Here is a 23998-nt window from a genome sequence, read left to right as displayed (position 1 = left end):
CTCTGCCAACATCGCCACACTGCCAACACTGACGGCACTTCCGCATTTAGGACACAACTGGCACTCTCGCATTGAGGACACCGCCAGCACCTCACACTGCCGACACTGCTGTCACAGTAAGTGAACCATTGGTGTATCCAGCCCACACTGTATAACACACTGTATCCGTGTTGGAACTTGGAAGCTGAACTGCCACATGTTAGTACCGCCCACTGTGTCGCTTAGCTTAGTCAACCAGCTAGCTGGATGCAACCTTTTGGCCTGAACTAGATGAAAAAAATAATATTGTGAGGTGGTCAAAATTGATTGAAAATTATGTTATTGAGGTTAATAATACTGTAGGAACAAAAACAGGCCCATTTTATGTGATTTTAGCTGTTTTTATGATATTTTAAGAAAAAATCTAGATCCAAAACCAAAACCGAAAAACAAAACACCAAGGAAAAAGATCCAAAACCAGATCCAGATCCAAAACCAGGGGAGATCCAGATCCAAAACCAAAACCAAAACACGGGGGTCAGCGCACATCTCTACTTTAAATATTTAAAAATTGTGGATTGCTATGTATAGAATGCTTTCATCCAGAGAGATTATGACAATGGTATGTACACGGGCCACCAATATTTTATGTTTTTTTTTTTTTGCTTCCACAGGACAGTAGTATAAGAAGAACTGTTCTAAAGGTGTTGTGTATTGAAATTAAAAGTATGAAAGCCATTGTTCTTCTTGTCCTTACTTTCATATATTGTCATTCTTGTGGTTTTTTTTTACATACTGTATGTAGGCTGAAGCTTTTGTGCTTTCATTACCAAAACTTTTTATTACCAGGGCTGTAAAGTAGTTGGATCTGCTGGTTCTGATGATAAAGTCACATATTTAAAAGAAATTGGTTTTGATGAAGCGTTTAACTACAAAACTATCATCTCTTTGGAAGAAGCACTGAAGAAAGCATCTCCAGAAGGCTATGGCCCTCATTCAGAGCCGTTCGCTATTTGCGTTCGTTCGTTCAAAAACAAGGGGTGGCTATTCAAATGATCCGTTCGCACATTGCAGTCTGTTCACACCTCTAAGTCTGAACGACCGAGCAAAACATACGCTCGTTTATTTGTTAAAAACGCCCCCTGGCCACTCGCACCATACGTCATGTCCGCTATTTATTAGATTAATCGAGTACATCGAACAGGATATGACCTGCTCGCTATTCTTGGGGTTGGTTTTTTCAACCGCTATTTTGCGAGCAGTTCTGAGTTAAAAAAAAACAAGTGACGTGGTCAATGACGCTGCTGTATTAATTATGCACACCCATAAAACGCCCGTTTTGACCTTTAAGCACGCCTGCGTTCTGATCTCCACTCCCCGTTTTCAAGCACCTTCCCCTGTTACCACCCACATACGCCTCATTCTGTCACTCAAAATAGCAGGCACTCGCTATATTGCGTACAAACGATTTTCAGCCGCACTGACTGGTTCGCGCATGCGTACTAAAAACCGTACGCATGCGCAGATGTGCGAACATCGCTCGGAACGAGCGTACTGCCGCTAGTGAGTGGCTCTGAATGAGGGCCTATGATTGTTACTTTGAGAATGTAAGTTAATTTTTCTCATTAGATAACTATTTTGTTTGTTTGTTTTATTTATTTATTTCAGGACAGGCACTGCACAAATTACATTTGCATTTGTAGCAGATATCACATAATAATTTTCATTCTAAGCACATATTACATAATTTGCAGTTATGTGGTTCCTATAAGACAGGACAACCCGAATGTAGTACATGGCCAACGTGCATAGTATTAATGTTTCTTCTCACATACCATTAAAGAGAGTTGACCCACACAGTTGGTCAAAACCAGATGAACTTTTCCAAAGACAAAATGTGTAGGGACAAATCATTAATGCCAAGAACTGTTCCTAGGGACAGTTGATAATTATGCATTACCTGTGACTGGCTTGAACAATTTTTTAAACATTTTAGAGAATCACATACAGTAGTAAAAATACTGTTTGAAAATTGCTGCACTAAGTCCTCATTTTTGACCAGTATGGTGACATGTTAAAGGGTGTTACCATAATTTTTTTGAGAATGTGTTAGCATGTAGGGGAACTGTAGGCCTGTGTTAATGTTTTTGCAAATAGATAGATTTTTTGCAACTGCTCATCTGTCAACGTACATTACCATAGTTGCACGCTGCGATTCTGTATTCTCAGTGTGATTGACGGGCAGGAAGTGTTTGGCGGAGGCAACAGTGAGGGTTGGCTAAAAATGCAGGCATGGCTAGACTGTTTCAGGGTCATGTCACATTCTGCATCTGCGATCCCGGACGCAGGAAACACAGGGGTTCGGCATCTTAGTTATGGTGGCCATTCTGAGTGACTATAGACTCACTCATGGGGGTATATTTACTAAAATGTGGGTTTTTAGAAATAGAGATGTTGCCCATAGCAATCAGATTCTAGTTAATATCTTCTAGAAGGTGCTAGATAAATGTTAAGAAAAATCTTATTGGCTGCTATGAGCAACATCTCAACTTCTAAATACCCGCACTTTAGTAAATATACCCCAAGGATGAAGTGCATCCGATGCTGCATACTGTATGTGTACGCAAACTAATTAGTAATATTATGGAAAAAATACCGGCGCACTCCTAAATAAGCTACCAAAATAAGTGACCTACTGCTCCCACAAAAAGCAGCCAAACCGAATCATATAATACAGAAATAATGGTTAGCTATAAGCGGCACTAAATAAGGGTATTCATACAAAACAATAAAGGGTATGTATAGAAGTCCCTGTAATGTCTCTGTTCTCCTATAGGTCGTCCATATGTTCAGGTGTCGGTCCAATATTGTCTCTCTCCACAAAGCACATACAAAGAGAGGAGAAAAGAAGAGAGAAAGGACCATATAGTGTAGTAATTTTTAATTGACAAATTTAATTGTACAAAAAATAAGGCAAAAAACAATTAAATTAACTTAGTAGAGCTTCCACATGTACTAAAATCTGAGATCACCCAGAAAAAACGATATGTGTGAATTAGAACCGTACCGTGTTTAGCACCCGATTGGTGCTTCAAGTGAGTAAGTCAGGGGGGTTTCCGGATGAACTGCCCTGCTCCCACCAAGCCTCCAGTTCAAGTAGCTGCACACAGCCAAATAGCAGATGAATCCCAATTGTCAACGCGTTTCGAGTGACAACACTCTTCCACAAGGCTGCATGGGATTCACTGCCATGCCATCTGCTATTTATAGGCCCATTGACCCGGAAGTGAAAAAGAAAGGTCCCCTCAATAAATTCATCAAATACACATAGAATCCTAAAAAATCCAAAGGCACTCATTTATATATTGCTCAAAACAAGGTTTATGCAATATTCCTGTTGAAAAACTGAAATAAAATTGGTTATTGAGTTTTATTGTCCGTGCTTCTGCGCAATAGAGTTGTGTATATACAATATATTATGGGATGTCTTCCACGTGTTTACACAGCGCCGTGGACTGTAGACGTACCGCAGTAATACATGTAAAGGTCCTCATCCCTCAACTGAGATGGTTCCACACTGTCTCCCACGTGTCCGCATCGGGGCCATGAACCATAAACTTCCGGTTATGCACGGAAGTCATGGATCCGTGGTCCTCTATAAAGTGTCGCTACACCAAATAAAACTTGGTTCCAACCATTAAGCAAGTCCTTGGCAACGTAGTTATTATCGGCGGACACCCACTTCCGGTCATCAGAGCGGAAGCTTATCACGGCGCTCACGTGATCCACACAGTTTAAAAGCCTCATGAATAATTTATAATTAAAAATAGCATACAGAAATTTTAAAAATAATCCGAACATATATTATAAATGAGTGGATTTGTTTACAATAAACCATATAATTAATCAATAAATATGAATACCGCATACCAGGGTTCTGGTTTTACAGTTGTCACATTCATCACTGATACATATATTTAAAACTGATACATATGTTTAAAACATAATAAAATTTCATAATAAATTTCATAATAAAATTTATAAAAACCATTTTAACTCAAACTCCTTATTTAAACCGTAGTAGAAAAATAACCGCACAGACCTATTACCTTAATTGTCCTTCCCAAATCATAATTCAAATATCTAACTATCTTTCCTGTATTGGGAGGTGCTCCCAGGAATAAAAAGTCATAATAAATTGGCAAAAGAAGAGCAAGTATTCCTATAGTGGGGCACACACGGACTAATCTGAATGAAGACACAGGGCCTGATTCAGAGCTGGACGCTCTGACCAGAGCACTCGCTCTGAATCAGGGCCCTCCTCCATGAAAATGGAGCGGCCTCCTGGCCGCTCGTATAGTTGTGGGTGACCACCCACAGCATATGCGAGCTGCCAAAAAGATGGTCGCGATGGTCTTGACCATCGCGACCATCGGACTTGCGACGGAGACCCTGCGGTAGGGTCTCCCTGCCACAAGCCCTGGAGTGATTTTGGCTCTATCAGAGCCAAAATCACTCCCACTGACATCACTAGTGATGTCAGTGGGGCCGGCTTCAGACGGTAGGCGTTCCCATGGGAACGCCTCCGTCTGGCAGGCACACCCCTGGCACGCCCCCCAAAGGGGGCGTGCTGTCAATCAACATCGACAGCACGCCCCCTTTGGTGCGAGACCCGGAGCGATGGAAAGCCCGTCGCTCCCCGCGTCTCGCGCATGCGCACGACGGAGCTCCCTCCGTCGTGCGCATGCACAGTGGGGAACATCGACCCGCTTGCGAGCGTACTGCTGCTCGCGAGCGGGTCTGAATGACCCCCACAATCATAAATGACCCATCAGAAAGAAAATAATAGAAATTAATAAAATATAACTTTTATTAAGTGCTTATAAAATAAGTAGGTGAAAATTAAGATACATTTATTATTAAAATCACTAACAGCCACTAAACCTAACTATATCAGAATGTGTTGTCGATTATATGACACACATGTCACTATCTCTAATTATTGTGAGTCAATCAACTCTCTATCCACTATGATAGTATCATTTAATAATATTCATGTGGTGTACACAAAATTCTGACCATTAATCAAGTGTGAACCACCTTATTGTATTATGATCTCATTGTTCCTCAGTAGAACTAACTATGGGCCTCATTCAGACCCACTCGCAAGCGGCTGTCCGCTCGCAAGTGGGTCAATGGTGTGCACTGCGCATGCGCACGACGGAGGGAGCTCCATCGTGCGCATGCGCCAGACGCGACGAGCGAAGGACTTTCCTTCGCTCGTTGTGTCTGATCAAAGGGGGCGTGCTGTCGATGTTGATTGACAGCACGCCCCCTTTGGTGGGCGTGCCGGGGGCGTGCCTGCCAGACGGAGGCATTCCCAAGGGAACGCCTACCGTCAGAAGCCGGCCCCACTGACATCACTAGTGATGTCAGTGGGAGTGATTTTGGCTCTGATAGAGCCAAAATCACTCCAGGGCTTGTGGTCGAAAACCCCGACCACAGGCTTCTGGTCGCACTGGCGATGGTCGCGATGGTCAAGACCATCGCGACCATCATCCTGCACGCTCGTATGTGCTGTGGGTGATGACCCACAGCTATACGAGCATCCAGGAGGACGCTCCATTTTTATGGAGGACGGCCCTAATTCAGAGTGAGCGCTCTGCTCAGAGCGTCCGGCTCTGAATGAGGGCCTATATTAGTACTTTAAACCACTAGATGCATATCATATGCTATTCATGCGGATCTGAATGTCACTGAACCACGTCAAGATTGTACTATATGAAATATCCACAATGTTACAAGGAGTAAGTATTAAAGCTATGCTGATAGCTAGCCAACAGTGTCACTAATAACACTCTGACGCCGGACAGCGCTCAGAGTGTACAGTGAAACATATAATTGCACAGTCTCATATTATTACTATGAAACATGAGAGCGGGGACACTGTGAATAAATAGACCTCAAGTCTCTCTTTTATTGCAACACATGTGATAATTGTATCAGCTTTGTTATTAAATGGTATTACTCTGTCATCCCTCGTGCTGCTACTAAATCACATACATTGTTGCTGCACATACTCTCATAGGAAGTATAACTCTGCCCAAACAATTAACTGTTATTCAAGAAATATTCTCTCCTATCTCACTGCTCTTGTAATAAATTGTGACCGCCTTGTTAGTCTCTGCCGCTAATACTGACAGCATTGCTCTGCTAGATTCGGCATTACTGTTCTGTGTAGTAAGGTGTAACCACCCTGCTAATCTCTGCGATGCATAGCGTGTCTGTGATTTTTAAATGTATATGTCTCCACGCTAACTTACTGAATGTGAAAAATCTATGTGAATAACATATGTGATATGAGCCGCTGAAGTGCTGTGTTGACTGTGGGGCGTTTAGTTGAACAAGTGACTGTATATTAGTATTGCCGGTCCCAGCAGATTAACTCTGTTTGTAATAGATGCAGAGATTAGCAGGGTGGTTACACCTTACTACACAGAACAGTGATTAAAGAGTGATTATCCCTATAAGAACAGTAAATAGTTTGGGCAGAGTTACGCTGCCTGTAAGAATATGTGTGGTAACGATGTATGGGATTTAATAACAGCACAAGGGATGGCAGAATAATACTATTCATTAACATAGCTGTCCCCACGTTAATTTATTGAGATTGAAAAAATCTATGTGAATATCATATGAAATGGGAACCGCCGATATGCTGTGTTAGCTGCGGGACGCAGAATTGATAAAAGTGACTGCTTATTAAAGTAATGCCGAATCTAGCAGAGCAATGCTGTCAGTATTAGCGGCAGAGACTAACAAGGCGGTCACAATTTATTACAAGAGCAGTGAGATAGGAGAGAATATTTCTTGAATAATAGTTAATTGTTTGGGCAGAGTTATACTTCCTATGAGAGTATGTGCAGCAACAATGTATGTGATTTAGTAGCAGCACGCGGGATGACAGAGTAATACCATTTAATAACAAAGCTGATACAATTATCACATGTGTTGCAATAAAAGAGAGACGTGAGGTCTATTTATTCACAGTGTCCCCGCTCTCCTGTTTCATAGTAATAATATGAGACTGTGCAATTATATGTTTCACTGTACACTCTGAGCGCTGTCCGGCGTCAGAGTGTTATTAGTGACACTGTTGGCTAGCTATCAGCATAGCTTTAATACTTACTCCTTGTAACATTGTGGATATTTCATATAGTACAATCTTGACGTGGTTCAGTGACATTCAGATCCGCATGAATAGCATATGATATGCATCTAGTGGTTTAAAGTACTAATATAGTTAGTTCTACTGAGGAACAATGAGATCATAATACAATAAGGTGGTTCACACTTGATTAATGGTCAGAATTTTGTGTACACCACATGAATATTATTAAATGATACTATCATAGTGGATAGAGAGTTGATTGACTCACAATAATTAGAGATAGTGACATGTGTGTCATATAATCGACAACACATTCTGATATAGTTAGGTTTAGTGGCTGTTAGTGATTTTAATAATAAATGTATCTTAATTTTCGCCTACTTATTTTATAAGCCCTTAATAAAAGTTATATTTTATTAATTTCTATTATTTTCTTTCTGATGGGTCATTTATGATTGTGTCTTCATTCAGATTAGTCCGTGTGTGCCCCACTATAGGAATCCTTATTTAAACCGGCAGGTATGATAGTATTTAATCTAAAAATCCAAGACATTTCTGTATTTGCTAAAATCCTTTCGGTGTCCCTGTCTTTCCAAGAGGCCTTTACACTTTGAATTCCCAAGAATAATTTAACGTGGTTTATCTGACAGTTATGTGTTGTTCTGAAATGGTTGGAAAGACTATAGGCTCTATTTACTACAATCCGCATATTGAATGCAGATTGTAGTGTGATATTACCGAGTGAATTCGCCTTGCGAATTCAGGCAATATCACAGGGATTAACTACAAATCCCTTACAGGGACAGAGCTTGCGATAAAGCTCTGTCCCTGCAAATCCCCTTCGGAGCCTTATCACGGTATTTTCGCAAAAAATACCGTGATTAAGTGCCTGCGCATGCGCCGACCAGTCGCCGCTGCTAACCCCCCCTGGTACTAAGCCCCGCCCATGGTGCTAAGCCCTGCCCCTGCGATCATGGACCCCCCGTGACGCCCCCCGCGACCCCCCCTCCCTTAATAGCACTTACCTGCATGCTCCAGGCCTCCGGTGATGTTCTCCACTCCTCCGGTCAGGTGATCTCCCATACTGCTGACCGGGCCGCAGTGCACTGTGGGAGACCAGCTGACCGGAGGGGAGTCATCACCGGAGGCCCGATCACCGGTCCCTGGAGTCAGGTAAGTGAATTTTTATTTTTATTTTTTTTACAGTGATCAGCTTGCGGTCTGTTTAGACCACACAGCTGATTACTGAGACCGACTCCCAGCTCTGCTCTCCCTGTTAGAGCAGGGCAGGAGGCCGGTAACTGGGGGAGACCCTGGATAATGCCACCTCCAGGTGGCGTTATTATCTCAGGGCTTCCCCCGGTATTTTTTCACATTTTATTTTTAGTAACTCTGGTCAGATCACATTTCCCATTACAATTATGGGAAATGCGATCTGCTTTACTAAAAATAAGTGATACTAGGGGTTAGAGTAGAATCTTACTAATTCTACTCCAATTGCCCTGTAATAACTACAGGTGAAACTAAAATAATGTGAAAACACCCTTTTTCACTTTATTTTAGTAAAAATAATGTTAATAAATAGAGCCCTAAAATGTAATTGGAGTAGAATTGGCAAAATTCTACTCCAATCCCTACTTATCACATTTTTTTAGTTAGAGTCGCATTTCCCACAATTGTAATGGGAAATGTGATCAGCTCACATTTACTAAGCTGCAATTGTAAAAAAATATCACCTGGAGGCTGTGTGATAATAACGCCAGGTCCACATGGCGTATTGCAGTCTCCCTTCAGTGTAGATACGATGTGTCTGTGCTCAGTAGCTCTCTCCTCCCTCCCCCTTCAGTCCTCTGGCCGTGTTTCCAGTGACTGTACGGCTGCATAAGTAGGTTAATGAATGATCTTATTTACACATTTCTAATCTATCTAGTTTGTATAATCAAATAGCAGGCATTTCTTTTACAGTTACTGCTGATATCTAGGTTTTATCTGCAAATGCCATCTGTATATTAAGCTATACTCATGTAATGGCTGCAAGGGTCATCTGTAAATTTTCTATACATGTAATGTCTACTTTTGCAATCTGTATATTATTCTACTGTATACACTGTGTGCATGTAATGACTGGCAGTGTCATCTGTATATAATTTTATATTTATTCATATAATTAACAACATGTAGCCATTATTCATTTAATATTATTCTACATGCATAGAAATATATATATATATATATATTTATCCAGGGTTGCTGACATGCTAATATATATATATATATATATATATAGTTATATATATATATATAGTTATATTTAGGTAATTGCTAGCATGCAGCTATTATTTGTATAATGTCTCTTTGCTCATATCCATGTTTTGGTTTCGGTATCCCATCAGCGTCAGGCCGACAGAGGTGGAAATCCCGAACGTTGGAAGGTAAGTATAAACTAACCTATTCTACCCCCTAACCCTAACCTCCCTCCCAAGTGCCTAAATCTAATCGCCCCTCTAAGTGCCTAAACCTAACCCCCCCCCTTCCCCGCCGCCTAAACCGAAGTCCCCCCTGGGGGTGCCTAACCCTAACCCTCCCTCCCCCTAACCTCCCGGGGGGAGTGCCTATCCCTAAGTTCCCCCTAGGAACCCTAAACCTAACCCTCCCCCTGCATCTGTCTGCGTTCGGCGCCCATCATCCCTTCGATCGGGATGCCGGGCGCCGGTCTCCCGGCGTAGGTAAAATGACAGACGTCCAGATTTCGACACCTGTCATTTAACCCTTGCCAGGACTACGCAGCCGGGAAGCAGGCGTTTGGCTTCCTGATTGTTTCCCTCATGTATGTATGTTATGTATATTATGATACTCCAGGCATTATTTTACCTAATGAACTTTTTTTTTTTAATACTTTAAATTATTGTGTGTTTCTAATACTATATATAAAATAAATATAATGGAACTTTTATTTTTGGTATTGTATTTATTATGTTTTTTCTCGTTTGCATTTGCAATGCAATCTGGGCACGATCATAGTCAGGGCCGGATTAAGGGGAGGGCAACAGGGGCGGTCGACCCTTGCCCCCACACACAGAAGGGCCCCCTCACAGGGTCGGTCTGACCCTGTGATAGCCAAGAACAGGTGCCTGTCGGCACCTGATATCGGACTGGAACTGCCCTGCTGCTCCGGCTGTGTACTACATGCACAGTGCATACAGAGCAGATCAGCACCCGAGTCCCCTCACCAGCATCACGTGACGCATCAAGTCCGTGGATGCTTATGAGGGAACTCGGGAGCCGCTCTGAGCAATGATCATGCTGAATATGCAGCAGCAGCTGGCAGTTAGTAATAGCATCTGGCGGTGAGTGAGTGCATGGCGCCTGACAGACAGGATGGGTAGTCCCCCCCACATTACTCCTAGTGGTGATAGCTCTATAAGGAAGGCATCCCCCAGGTGTACTGCGTCTAGCTGTGTGTACCATTAATTTCAACGGAGCCGGCTCCGTTGTGCGCATGCGCGAGACCCAGCTAACGACGGGTGATCTGTCGTTAGGGGTCTCGTAGCAGACGGGCCGAGCTGTCGATGTTGAGTGACAGCTCGCCCCGTTTGCTGGGCGGGGCGGGGGCGTGCCTGCCCAAACGGACGCGTTCCCGCCGGAACGCTTGCCGTTTTGGGGGTGGCCCAACTGACATCAGTGATGTCAGTGGGGAGCTTCCTGCTGAAACACAGCAGGAAGCTCCCTGGGGCTTAAGGTTGACCAGACCCTACCCTAGCTATATTTAATATTCCTATCTGAGGGATACTTGCCCTAATATATGTAATGAACATTTTTTTTTTTTAATATGTCAAAGGCATAATTGTTGAAAATGTATTTATCCTAATGATTTCATATACTTCAATGTCAATAATGCAGTTTTCATCCCTCATATTATTTGACATAACTGATTGCACGCTATAAGATACTGTAATTTCCGAAAAGTATAAACTATAATTAAATTATAATTCTTACTATATTTTTGGTAGAAGAAATTATATTAATTAATTTTAACGTAAAAATAATACTTTCATAATATTGTATTTCAGATATAAAAAAACCCAACATCTAATAATGGAAATATTTATTGAATTTCTCCGGATAAATTTTAGAATAGTCCATGCAAGAAATCGACAATCAATAATCCTGCATCAGCAGCGTAGACTACGCCGTCGTAAACCTGGAGTATTCAAAAAACGCCAAACTTTACAACTCCTGCGTGAGGAAGATGTCATAAAATTATACAGATTACCAACAGTTCCCATATTGGATTTATATCAACGAATCAGAAAGCAGATAGATCCACATACACACAGATCTAAGGCTATACCAGCAATTACCAAATTATTGAGCACTCTTCATTTCCTGGCTTCAGGATCTTTTCAGTCCACAGTTGCAGCTGTAGGTGGTTTTTTACAGTGCACTTTTTCACGCTTTTTCACCGTAGTCATTGACGCACTATTGCAACATGTCCCTGATTTCATTTATTTGCCACAACAACCCAAAGAGTGGAAGGGAGTCAAACAAGCATTTTATGACATTGCAAAAATGCCAAATGTAATGGGGTGCATAGACTGCACTCATGTGGCATTTACCCCATCCAGTGACATGGAAGAAATTTGTTGCAATAGAAAAAATTTTCACTCCATGAACATGCAGGTTATTTGCGATTCAAAATGTCGAATTATCAACGTTTTTGCAGCTTATCCCGGATCAGCTCATGATTCCTACATTTTACATAAGTCCTCAGTGTATCACAAGTTTGAAGATTCCACTCTGCAGGGAGGCTGGTTGTTAGGTAATGTTTTAAATATTACCTAATAATAATATATATATATATATATATATATATACGGGATGCAGTGAGGATACCGGCGGGCACTATACTGCCTGCTGATATCCCGACACTGACAACCCATCATAGGACTAAACATAGGCATTGAAATCCAGACGCCTATCATTAGCCCCACTACAAATTCCCGACACCCGGCATATTGAACGAAGGTAAGCCGGGTGTGATAGCGTCTAGCCGTGCCCCCCCCCGCGAGGGTTAGGGTAGGGGGGGGGATTAGTGTTAGGCACCGATGATGTATTCATAAGGTCATAAGGTTGCATTATCATTGAAGGGCACCTCCTAATATGTTTTAAAATGTATTTGAATAAGTATGAGCAGATCACATTTAAAAATTGGGCATTGCATTCAGATTTCTAAAATAATAATCATTTCTATGCTGGAAAGAGATTACCTTCAATTCTCATGCAAGTGTCATTTTATACATTTGTAATACTAAAGTAAGTTGAAAATGTATGTCTAAAAATAATTTTTTACATAGTAATGTTCCCAAAATGTTTTTTTAGCAATTTAACTAGGTGATTCTGGATATCCAGCACGATCGTGGCTTTTAACGCCACTTTCAAAACCAAATGGCCCAGCAGAAAAGAAATATAATCGTGCGCATATATTTACTTGTTGCATCATTGAGCGCACATTTGGAATATTAAAAACCAGGTTTCGTTGTTTGGACAGATCTGGGGGAGCACTACAGTATTCAGCAGAAAAAGTCTGTAAAATCTTTACAATTTGTTGCATCACAACATTTGCCTGGCGTACAACATCCCCTCTGAGTCTGACCCAGATCTTCCTGATGACCCTGACTCTTGTCCAGCTGTAGAAGAGCATGGAACCACTGTCGGTAGCCAGATTTGATCAAACCTTATACGTGATTTTTTTTCAAGTAAGTTTATTTTCCTTAAAGAAAATACCGTCAGTGATAAATTAACAACCCGCTACCTTTTAATTCCATCTTTATACATAAGCTTCAAATATATTATGTGATAGGTATATCTTTGTATACCAGCACTGGAACAAACTTAAATTACTCTAGTGAAAGGTCTCAGATGTAGGGTGAATAACAAACTATAATGGGACATATTTAGATCATATTATTATGGTGCCTGTTTATCAATTCATTCATTTTTCACATTAATAATTAAAATGTATCTTTAATTATTACCTCGATAGACTTATGGTGCATAAACACAGTCAGATTTTCCTTCAAATCTGTGCAGACCACCCATACACACTTGCCGATGGGCAGATATGCCTGCAGACATATCTGTCCATCGGCTGTGCAGCACAGCCAATGCGATATGTCTGTGAATGACATCGTTCACAGACATATTGCGGGTACACACTGGCCGATGGGCAGCAGACATATTGCCCGATCAATTGATTGGCCAATATATCTGTCAGTGTGTACCCAGCTTTACAGAACACAGATGTGTCCACATACATTTAACCTCAGAGTGCTACAAATCACGTTACACATAACGCAAGAGTGCCATGTGATTCGTTAGCTCCGAACATCTTTTCATGCCACCTAGATTGCAGAAACAGCTTCTGCTGATTAAAATGATATGCAGCATGCCTATATTCTGTGAGAGACTTTGGGTGTATCTACATGCAAATAACCACATTACAGTGTCTGCAGCAATGTCACTGTAACGTAGCGTGTTACATGCAGATATACTCGCATTCGCGCACAGAATATTAGCATGTTTTACCTCATTTTAATCAGAAGATGCTTGTGTATCCTATTTGCATCAATTTGCAAAATAGATGCATTTAGTAATATAAAGTTTTAAGAAAAATAAGTACAGCGCAAAGGACTGGCGCAATAGCATGGCACAAATAGAAGGCATGTTTCACGTGCAAGGAGGCTAAATGTATGTGGACACACCTGCATGGCTGTGCTCTCAAGGCACGTGAACAGTCCAGTTTTTAAGGATATCCATGCCTGGGCCCAGCTGATTAAATCAAATTGAGGTACTACTTAAGCCAGCTCTGTCCAAACATGTATATACTGAAAATATGGACTGTTGTGGTTCTTTGAAGACTCAGTTTGGGAACCAGTAAACGCTTGGCTAACTTAATTTTTAATAAATATAATTTTTTATTTATTTCATAACAAAATTAACATAGGTTTACTAAAGAAAAAAGGGACTATTGCATTGGTTCCCAAACTGTGCACCGTGGCACCCTGGGGTACCTTGGGACACTTGTAGGTGTGCCTTTGGTTGGTTGTCCAGCATCAATACAAATTATTTATGCTCAATGTAATGTAAATATGTGGACAAACAGAAGTGCAAGCCTGTTCACCACCATATAACTGAGCTGATAGATGACAGGTAAGCACAGTGTACTTCACTTTCCTAAAAAATTTGTTTAAAAACCTTAAACTGCTTTTGGCTTAGGGGTGCCTTGAGAACAATGATGATACTTGTAGGGTGCCGGGAAACCAAAAATATTGGGAACCACTGGACTATTGTATAACATTTATAAAAATATGGTCAAAGTCTATTTTGAAATATTTCTATTCCCCCACACAGCCAATCTGTCTCTTCCAATTTTTCCTTCACTCCGTAAAACTTTCTTCTTTTTTAAATATTCCATCAAACACATTTAAAATAGTACATTAAACATTTTTATGATTCAAAGGAAAAAAATTATAATATTTAAACCATTACTATAGCAATTTTTGATTATATTAAATGGATGACTAGCATACAATATTTATAGGAAACTATCCATCATCTTTGACATATTTAGCAGTTATATTATTATTGATCTATAAATATTCCTTCTGTAATAAATGTAAAATTTTAATTAACTTTTAAATTATTTGGTATCACACTAATATAATTTTTTTTTTAACAGACTGAAAGGACAATGTTCATTGTTGAAGAATACCATATTCGTGGACATATTCGTTCCCTTCAAACTACAATATATTTGTTATATTTTCTTGAAAAATTGTTTATAAAAACAATTGAAATTGTAAAAAGTTTCTCACCATGTGAATGTAGAGTAGGCCTTAAAATATATTTAAAAAAAAAAAAAATTCAAATATGCATCATTACTGTATTGACAACAATTTATGCTTATACCATGTTGGTTTCAAGAGATTTGTTTAGCTTTTAAAATAAATGTCAAAACACGTGAGTTTTTGTTTTTTTTTTATAATTTTTAATTAATTTTTACATTTAGCATTTACAATTGTAAACACTTACTTCAGTGCTTATAAACTTTGATATATCGATGTAAGACTAGATCTTACAAAAAAAAAAAAAAAAAATAATATATATATATATATATAAAAAAACACACATACACACACATATACATATATATGCAACGGGATGTAGTCAGCTGACGGAATGCAGACGGTCTAAATACCGGCTCCAGAATACTAAAAGCAGTCGGGACCCGTAGTCAGTAATATACTAACATCAGTGTATTATTATACAGATTTAAAGGTCTGTCAACAGAAAAATAACTGTAAACTGACTAAACAGTAAGTTTGAACTAAACTTATAACCGTAATCTTTGTGTTGGGTTTAATACACATACAGTCAACTCTAATATTTCACATATTCAATATACTTGACTTGGAATTATATCCATTACTCTGGTGTTGATTTGCGATTTTTGAAATGTTATTTGAAATTTCTTTCAAAATTTTAAATTGTGTATTATTCCAATTTTCAAGTATATTATTGTTTTTTTTAAGTTCAGCCAACATCTCAAAAATGGTATCTTCTTTGTTTAGTGCATTTTGATCTTAGGATCTTCCCGCCCGCCGATATCTCGACACGGACATCCCAAAATGGAACTAAAGATAGGTGTCAAAATCCTGATGCCTATCTTTTACACCACCACAGAATCCCTGGAGCGGATAGCCAGGGGGGAGGGTTAGGGCTCCCAGGGGGGACTTAGGGTTAGGCACTCTTCTAGGAGGGTTAGAGTAAGTGAAGGGGGGATATGCACCCCTAGGGGGGTGGGGTTAGGTATCCCCTGGGAGGTAGGGTGTACAGGGGATGTGCTCCTGGGATATTGAGCTTTAACGGCTGGTGACAGAGAGGAGACCCTGAGCTCAGACAGGTCAGTAATTTACAGCCTATGGTTATCATTGTGCAGAGTCCCCCTTAACCCTCCCTGACTGTGTAAGTGAGGCCACCTCTCCAACACTGACCCCCCCTAATCCTGACTTCATAACTGTGTGCAGCCCCCCTTATCCTGACTGTGTAACTGTGCGCATCCCCCCTAACCCTGCCTGACTGTGTAACTGTGTTTATTTCCCATTTACCTGGACCCACCCACATTACCCCAGCACTGCCTGCCCCTAACCTCCTCCTTGCCCCCAATACTGCCCCAGCTGTCTACCCTTACCACCACCCTAACCTTAGTACTGCCTGCCCATAACCTCTTTCTTGCCCCAGGACTGTCACAACTGCTGCCTGCACTTACCTCTCCCTATCCCCAGTTCTGCCTGCCCTTACTGCCCTCTAGCTCCAGCTCTACCCCAACTGCTCCCTGCCTTTACCCCCAGCTCTACCCAAACTGCTGTTTGCCCTTAGCTCTGTCCCAACTGCTGCATGCCCTAGCCCCCCATAATATATGTTGGAACCCAAAAACACTGCAGTAGGACCCCAATATTTTACAGTGAGGGGTCCCTTGGACCAACAATATTTTTTGCTTATTGCAATCACTGTGAACTGGTCATCTAACAGGCAGAGCTGAGCCGTCCCCAGTTATCAGCTGTGTGGTCTAAATAGACCACAAGCTGATCACTGCAAAAATAAAAACCTGCATCCAGGTTGATCGGTCTCTGGTGATATCCTCCGGGTTGCTCGGTCAGCTGGTCTCCTGGCTCTTTTACTGTGACCCTGGTCAGCTGCTGCATAGAACAGCTGACCGGGGTTACAGTGCAGGATAGAAGACCATTAGACTGGAGCCCCAGAGGACATCACTGTAGCAGCTGAGGTAATTGTAAGCTCAGCTGGGAAGGAGGCCGTCAAGAGAGAGGTGTGTTTAAGGTAGCCGGCAGCGAGCGCATGCGCAGACAGTCTCCCAGTATTTTTTATACAAAAATACAGGGAGAAATGTGTTGAGGGTATTCGCAGGGACAGAGCTTTATCGCAAGCTCTGTCCTTGCAAGATTTCCTTGCAATCTAGAAATACACCATCAGGGGTGTAATATATGACACATCCCATCTTACATAACAAATCTCTACCCAGCAGGTTAGTAGGAGCTGCAGCAGCCAGAAGGAAAGAATGCCTGGTATGCAGCGGCCCGATAGTAACCCCTGTGGATTTTGTTAAAGGATAATGTTCCACTTTACCTGTTACACCCATTGTTGGTACTGTCTCGTTGGTCACCTGTAAATTAACGGGAGATTTTATCACTGACCTGGTCGCCCCTGTGTCTACAAGTAAAGGATATTTAGTACCAGCTACATCAACCATCATGAACGGTTCTTCCCTAGTACTTCCCGTTAACCTGACTATCTGTAGACTACAGGTATGACCTGACCCCTAGCGTTGGCTTCCATTCTCCAATAAAGTATTAACGGCTACTATTGGAGCTGGTGCCTGTTGGACATTTGCTGGTCTCTGTGCATATCCTTTATGGGGATATGCAGGTTTTCCCTGCTTTTGGGGGTCCTACCCTTTTTGCTCTGCAGTTTCTACTTACACGTCCTGGCTGGTTACAATTAAAACATGTTCGTGGATCGGATGAAGACACGGGTTGTTGTGAAGTTTGAGCAGGGGGAAAAGGTGATGGATATGGATAGGGATATGGAGGATAAGGGTATTGTGGGAGGTATGAAGTTTGTGAGTAGTATGGGACCTGTGGTTGTGTAGGGTTAGTGGAATAGAGCTGTGTTTGCTGTTGCGTGGGATTAGTGAGGGCATATAACTGTTCAGGTGTAAGTGTGTGTGTAGATGCAAGTGTGTCTGTTGGCTGTGATGTTACCGTCATTCCTTCCAGAGCTTGGATACTGACAGCCATTAGTTTTTCGCTCTGGGTCTCTCTCTTCTTTGAGATGTTTTTATCATGTTCTATGGCAGATTCTATGAGTGTATCTATTGTGACTCCCCTCCAGCCAGGCTCCGAGGTCTGAACCCGGGTGTTTTGGATCTCTTTAAGACCGTCCATGAGTATGGTGACTATCATTCCCCTGTGGTGAGTGCTATCTTTAATATCCTCTAACCCAGTGTACTAGGTGATAGCCTGCAGAGTCCGGTCGCAATAATCTTCTGCAGATTCACTCTCCTTTTTGCTTTATGGTGAAAATTTTGTTCCAGTTAACTACTTCTGGGAAATATATACCCAATTGAGTTACAATGCGGGAAATGTTACCTTAGTTTACTTGGTCTGTTAAGGGAACGTCACCATCCAATACACAATCCGTGATAAATTTTGTCACGTCGGTATTGCGTGGTAGACAGGCCCTTAACACCACACGCCAATCTTTATTAGTTGGTTCATGAGAACTACCCAAATTCCTCAAAAATCTTTGACATTTGGCTAGTTCCTTTTTGGGATCGGGGAAATCATTTATGATGGAATTTAGTTCTGCTCTTGTCCAAGGACAATGCATTACCACTTCCCTCGTGGGCACTACACCGTTCGCATCTGCATTTCCATTCGGAACAGTGATAGTCCGAATGGGATGCAGACCGGCAGCGCTGCTACCTTTGACCTTGTTACCTGGCTGGGGGTTTAATCTGTTGCTGCTACGTATGGTATTAACAACTTCCTCCAGGTGCAGAGGGTGTTAGCACTTCCCTTGCTGTTACCGATGAAGATGGCGGCACCACTCGTGAGTGTTGTGGTGCAGCATCTATCATCTGTACAGCATGGGAAATGGCAGACATTACAATAGGCTCATCATCCACATCATGAACATTTTCTTTATGGTTGCTTAAGAGAGGGTACTAATTGCTTGTTACATGTTTACAGGTATTTTTGATAACCATACTTGCATCTCCATCCACATAAGGTGGAGGTGGTGCGCGTGAACTGCTGGCAATACTTTCCACAATGCTACCTTGCTGCACGTGCACGCCATTTTGCGGCTCACCCGCATTGCAATTTAGCGTCGCAGAAGTATTCTCTGGCAATGCGCTCGCAACGCTAGTTTGCGTCGCTTGCACATTTTTAAGCCACGCATCCCCTTCATGCTGCCACAACTTTAAACATTCATAATATTTTACCTTTTTCTGTCGGGAGCGCATCAGACTGATGTGGTCCCGGACATTATCTATTACATCTTTATCAAAACTACCAATTCTGGGAAACGGTCTAACACTCTTCATCGTCATTTTAAACCATACATCACAATACCTTAATGCATAAGTACCATACTTAGTATGCATAATATGACGGGCCGATCCAAGCGGCGCTTCCATTAGCAGCAAATCATTGTCTAACATCTCTATTGCTTGCGTGGCTCCCATCTTGAGACAACTCCTACATTTTTCAATAAAGATTTAAACTGGTGAAAGACAGTCAAGATACTTTCACTTACCTGTGGATGATTTAAACGGCAGTGCCCACACACCTGTGAAGATTTGAAGAAGGCTACTCCACACACCCGGATAAGATTTAAGAAGGCAACTTCCACACCTATGGAAGTTTGTCGGCTACTTCCACGCACCTCTCTACAACAAAGACAACATGTACACCTGCTACTGTGTATAGGACGGTAAGCTGCTTACCGAGCGGCTAGCACTTAGCCCTTAAAGGTCATATGGTACCTCAAACTTTAGGGAACAAGTTACCCCTACCAACAAATACTCACTGTTACACACTTTTTTCCTGCGCAGAAAAATACACGTTAACCCAGATATTGATAACAATTGAAAAATTTAAACCTCAACGGCTTTGTTTAAACACGTGGCAGCACAACCGGAAGTACGTATACGCTATTGTGCGACCAGTCGCATACACAATAATGCGACTACCACACAACCGTATGACAACCTTTAGCTACGTACACAAAAGTTCATCTTGACTGTGTGCACAACTGCGACTCAGCCGCGTGCTCAATACTGCGGCACCCCTCTAAACATAAGGTTCTATCAACAAAGGAAAACAAACTTTTTCCTCTCTTGTCCCTGGATTCTAGTCAGCATCTCTGACTCACATGAAAACGGGTAGTGATTACTCAGCACCGAGTGGTTGCAGGTAAACCCTGCATGTGGCCACTCCACCCTTTGGTAAGATATCGATAACCGTATGTGCCGTGTGAGTAGGTACGTGACTTCACTATGAGCCCCCAACTAAGGATAATGAATTAGAACCTCTATACACTCCTGCCTATACCTTCTAATATCCTGCCTATACCTTCTAATATCCTGCCTATAAACCTCTAAGGATAACGCTATTTTGCGTACGCAGTCATATAGTAAATAAAGACTCCAGACCTTGAACCTGTGGTTCCAAAGCACAAAGTGATATTTCAAGTAAAAGTACAGTCAGTTACACGCTATGATCTAAGTACAATTTAGCGCAAAGAATTATACAGACCCAAGTACAGTCATACATACTCAGCGCTCCGGACCAGATGTAGGCATCAGCAAGAAACCCCCATCTATCAGCATTCAGCAAGAAGACTCAGACTGGGGTCACAACACACACGTTTATACTCTCACAGAAACAGACAACACAATAGAGAGGCTTGTCGCTGATGCCATTGGTTTCCAAGGAGGATGCATCTGTTGCAGAGCATTTAACAGGTTGGTTCAAATAGACACAGTCCAGCCTCTAACAACTGGTTGTCTCTGGTTTCCTGCCTCATGCACATCCTAACAGTTGGTCATATAATTTACATTTCGGTGCTTTAAGTCTCTGCGGTCCATAAGTTGAGAATGCATGTTGCGATCTTCACACTGACGATACCAGAATGCTGTTGAAAGAGTGCAGATCAGTATAATATCAAACGTGACTTGCTTATCATGTATTAAACCTTAGCTACCAAATAACCTTTATTTCACAGCAATTATAATAAATGAACAAACTTGAATCTTATACTTTAAAGCTTATGAGACCTTTTATGTGAATATGTACTGTGTAAGTATTTGGGGTTTGATATAAAGACGCTAGTTAACTTGGGGTAGATGCGTGCGCATGAAGCTAACAAACAGCGTTTTCATACAGGATCTTATGCATTCGCTAATATGCGACTAGTTAACAGCGCAATTGTGCGTATTTATGTGTGTATGAGAAATGGTGTAAGATGCAATCGCATGATGCTAATAGTAACATCGCCATATGTACTTAAGTGTGAGTTTAGCTAAAATGGTGCGATCTGATTTACAAGATGGCGTCTTGCGGCCAGTCGCAAGATGGTGTCGTTACGATCTAATTTTAAGCTGGTCTTGTCAATTATCCAGCTTCGACACTGCTCACTTGCGCCAGTCGTCTTGCACCACATGGCGTATTGTGGTTAAGTGTATGAGGGCAAATCTGTACATGCGACTCAACATAATTGTGCTTTTTTTGCAACACAATTTGAACTCAAAATGCAACACACTCCAAATTAGGACCAAAGGATATATTTACATAGCAACCAATCAGATGCTAGCTGCTATTTTGTATAAGGTGTTAGATAACTGTTAAGTAGAATCTGATTTTTGGTATGGGCAACATCTCCACTTCTAAAAACCCACACTTTAGTAAATATACCTCCAAGTTTCTTCAAATACAATTTTTTAAATAAAAAATATCCTTGTTCAAATAAAGATTAAACTGGTTAAATCCATTCCTTTTGTATTAATGCTTGCTGAATCTTTGCAGAATATGCATTTATTTTTGTAAAATCAAATGTAAGTTGTCTATAACTGCACTTGTATGTTTTTTTTTTAATGTATTACAGAACAAAGTGAAATACCATGAACAGATCACTCATGGTTTTAAGAACATGCCAAACGGATTAATTGGCATGCTCAATGGTGAGAACATTGGGAAATCTATTGTAAAAGCCTAAAGCAATTGTAGAATATTTTCATTAGTGTGTCAAGAAGTGCACAATTTAATATTCCTACATATATACTTTGTGAAATCTCCAACCCCACCCCAACTGTTACTAAGTGCTGAAGAAGTTGGATAACTTGAAGCAAAGTTGAGTTCTGAAAAAAAAATATGTATAAAATAAATAAATGTACATATTTCTAAACCGTGTCTATTTTCTACATTTGTCACAATTTACTTTAGCTTTACTTTTCTGCGTCTTTCACTAAACTTAGTGACCGTTGTAGAGTATCTCCTGTTACTATTGGGGACCACACCAATATTGCACCATGATGCTGCAATGCATCCTTATTCCCTGAATACTAGGACTGTTATGTGGGTGTTTCACACCAAGACAAATATATGAGTAAAGAAAAATGCTTTTATTTACTACAAAATCATCACAGCTTCTTATAACATTAATGATGAAATTTGTGTTCAGCAATTTTCCTCATTATGGAGGAACAGCCCAGAATCCCTTTCTTTGTAACTATATCAACACCTATGATCTGCCAATAGGTAATGGGCCCAGGCCACCAGAATATGTAGGATTATGACATCAAGAAAGCAGCTGCAGCAACATGGAATAAAATAATCTGAAGTTATCAGGCTCAGAGAACTATGCTACATGTAAATTCACCATGTAGGTAAAGCGGGAACAATTGTGGAAGGTCAATAGCGATCACAGTCTAACCCCAACCCAGGTCATGTGGATCGAGCCATGAGGACAATAAGCTATGCTGTAGAGCAGCATGTATATTCCATCATTCATGGGCAGGTCATGGTACAAGAAATGTGGGTAGCTATGCAGACAGCTGTATGATCAACTAGAGGTGAATTCTATATGGCACTAAGCTATATAGTGAATATATAAAGATTATGTCATCTATCTCTCAGCAATTTACATCAGTAGACGTCCAAGTAGATGAGAAAGTTACAATGGCAATGCTGCAAATCCTTACACCACAGTATGATTTTCAAGTAGTAGCTTGGGAGTCATGCGCTGCCAAACTATCAACAGAGATTGTATGGGCTAAGTTGCTGAAGTTCCGAAGAGCACATTCCTGTTGAGAGACCAATGCACTTGAGGCTCAAGGGCAAAACCATTGTCACAGACATTTAAGATGTACTACTTGTGCCAGATCTAGAAACCAATCTGATTACCATCATTATGCTGGAGAAGAAGAGATACAAGATCCAATTTGCAGAGGACAATGTGTTTTGTACAATAAAAGAGCGATCGTAACTCCAATGGTAACCTGGTGCCAATAACTGTACATCTTAGACACTGAGGAGTGTTGTGCGATGGCAGCTTCAGATTCTAACCAGTCTGTGTAACTGAGGTTTAGAAAAGTAGGCTACAACAATGTATATAATCTTCTAGATGGCATGGTGATGGAATGTCTGTGAACACCCCTGGTAGACTACAGTGTGAAAGTTGCATGAAGAGTAAGCCCCTCTCCAAAGTCAACATCCAGAGCAAAAGCACCATTGGAACTAGTGCACACAGGTATGTGTGGACCACTGGAACTGGAGTCCATGTTAACTCTGCTATTTCATGACACTTATGGAGGGCCACTAGTGACGCCACATCCCAATACACAATCATCGGCCACAAACAAGGCCTGGATGGTATCAACCACTTCTTAAGCCACGACACTGAACTTGATACAAGACAAACATCATTCATACTAGCAGGTATTGAATATATACACAACTACTGTACATCTGATTTGACTGTAACTTCTTCCTTCAAAAGACAGGAACAACCATGGGGACCTGGTTTTCCCCCAGGTATGCCAACCTCTTCATGAGCAAATGAGAGGACACTCACATCTAGTCACGGCACAAATAGGAGGCAAACTTTGTCCTTTGAATGAGGTACATCAACAACATATTTTTCATTGAAAAAGACACCTACAAACACTCACCAACTTCATCTCCTACATTAATGACAACAACTTCAAAT

The 23998-nt window shown here is 41.2% G+C and overlaps 1 pseudogene; it reads left to right on the top strand.

The window, feature by feature from the left end:
• LOC148454073 (prostaglandin reductase 1-like) overlaps positions 1-22006 on the top strand; it is a 30685-nt pseudogene extending 8679 nt beyond the window's left edge.
• The last annotated feature ends 1992 nt before the right edge of the window (positions 22007-23998 follow it).

This window comes from Taudactylus pleione, unplaced genomic scaffold, assembly GCF_031769625.1.
Source record: "Taudactylus pleione unplaced genomic scaffold, aTauple2 ptg001032l, whole genome shotgun sequence".
Taxonomy (NCBI): Eukaryota; Metazoa; Chordata; class Amphibia; order Anura; family Myobatrachidae; genus Taudactylus; species Taudactylus pleione.
This window is presented reverse-complemented; position numbering and strand designations above follow the sequence as displayed.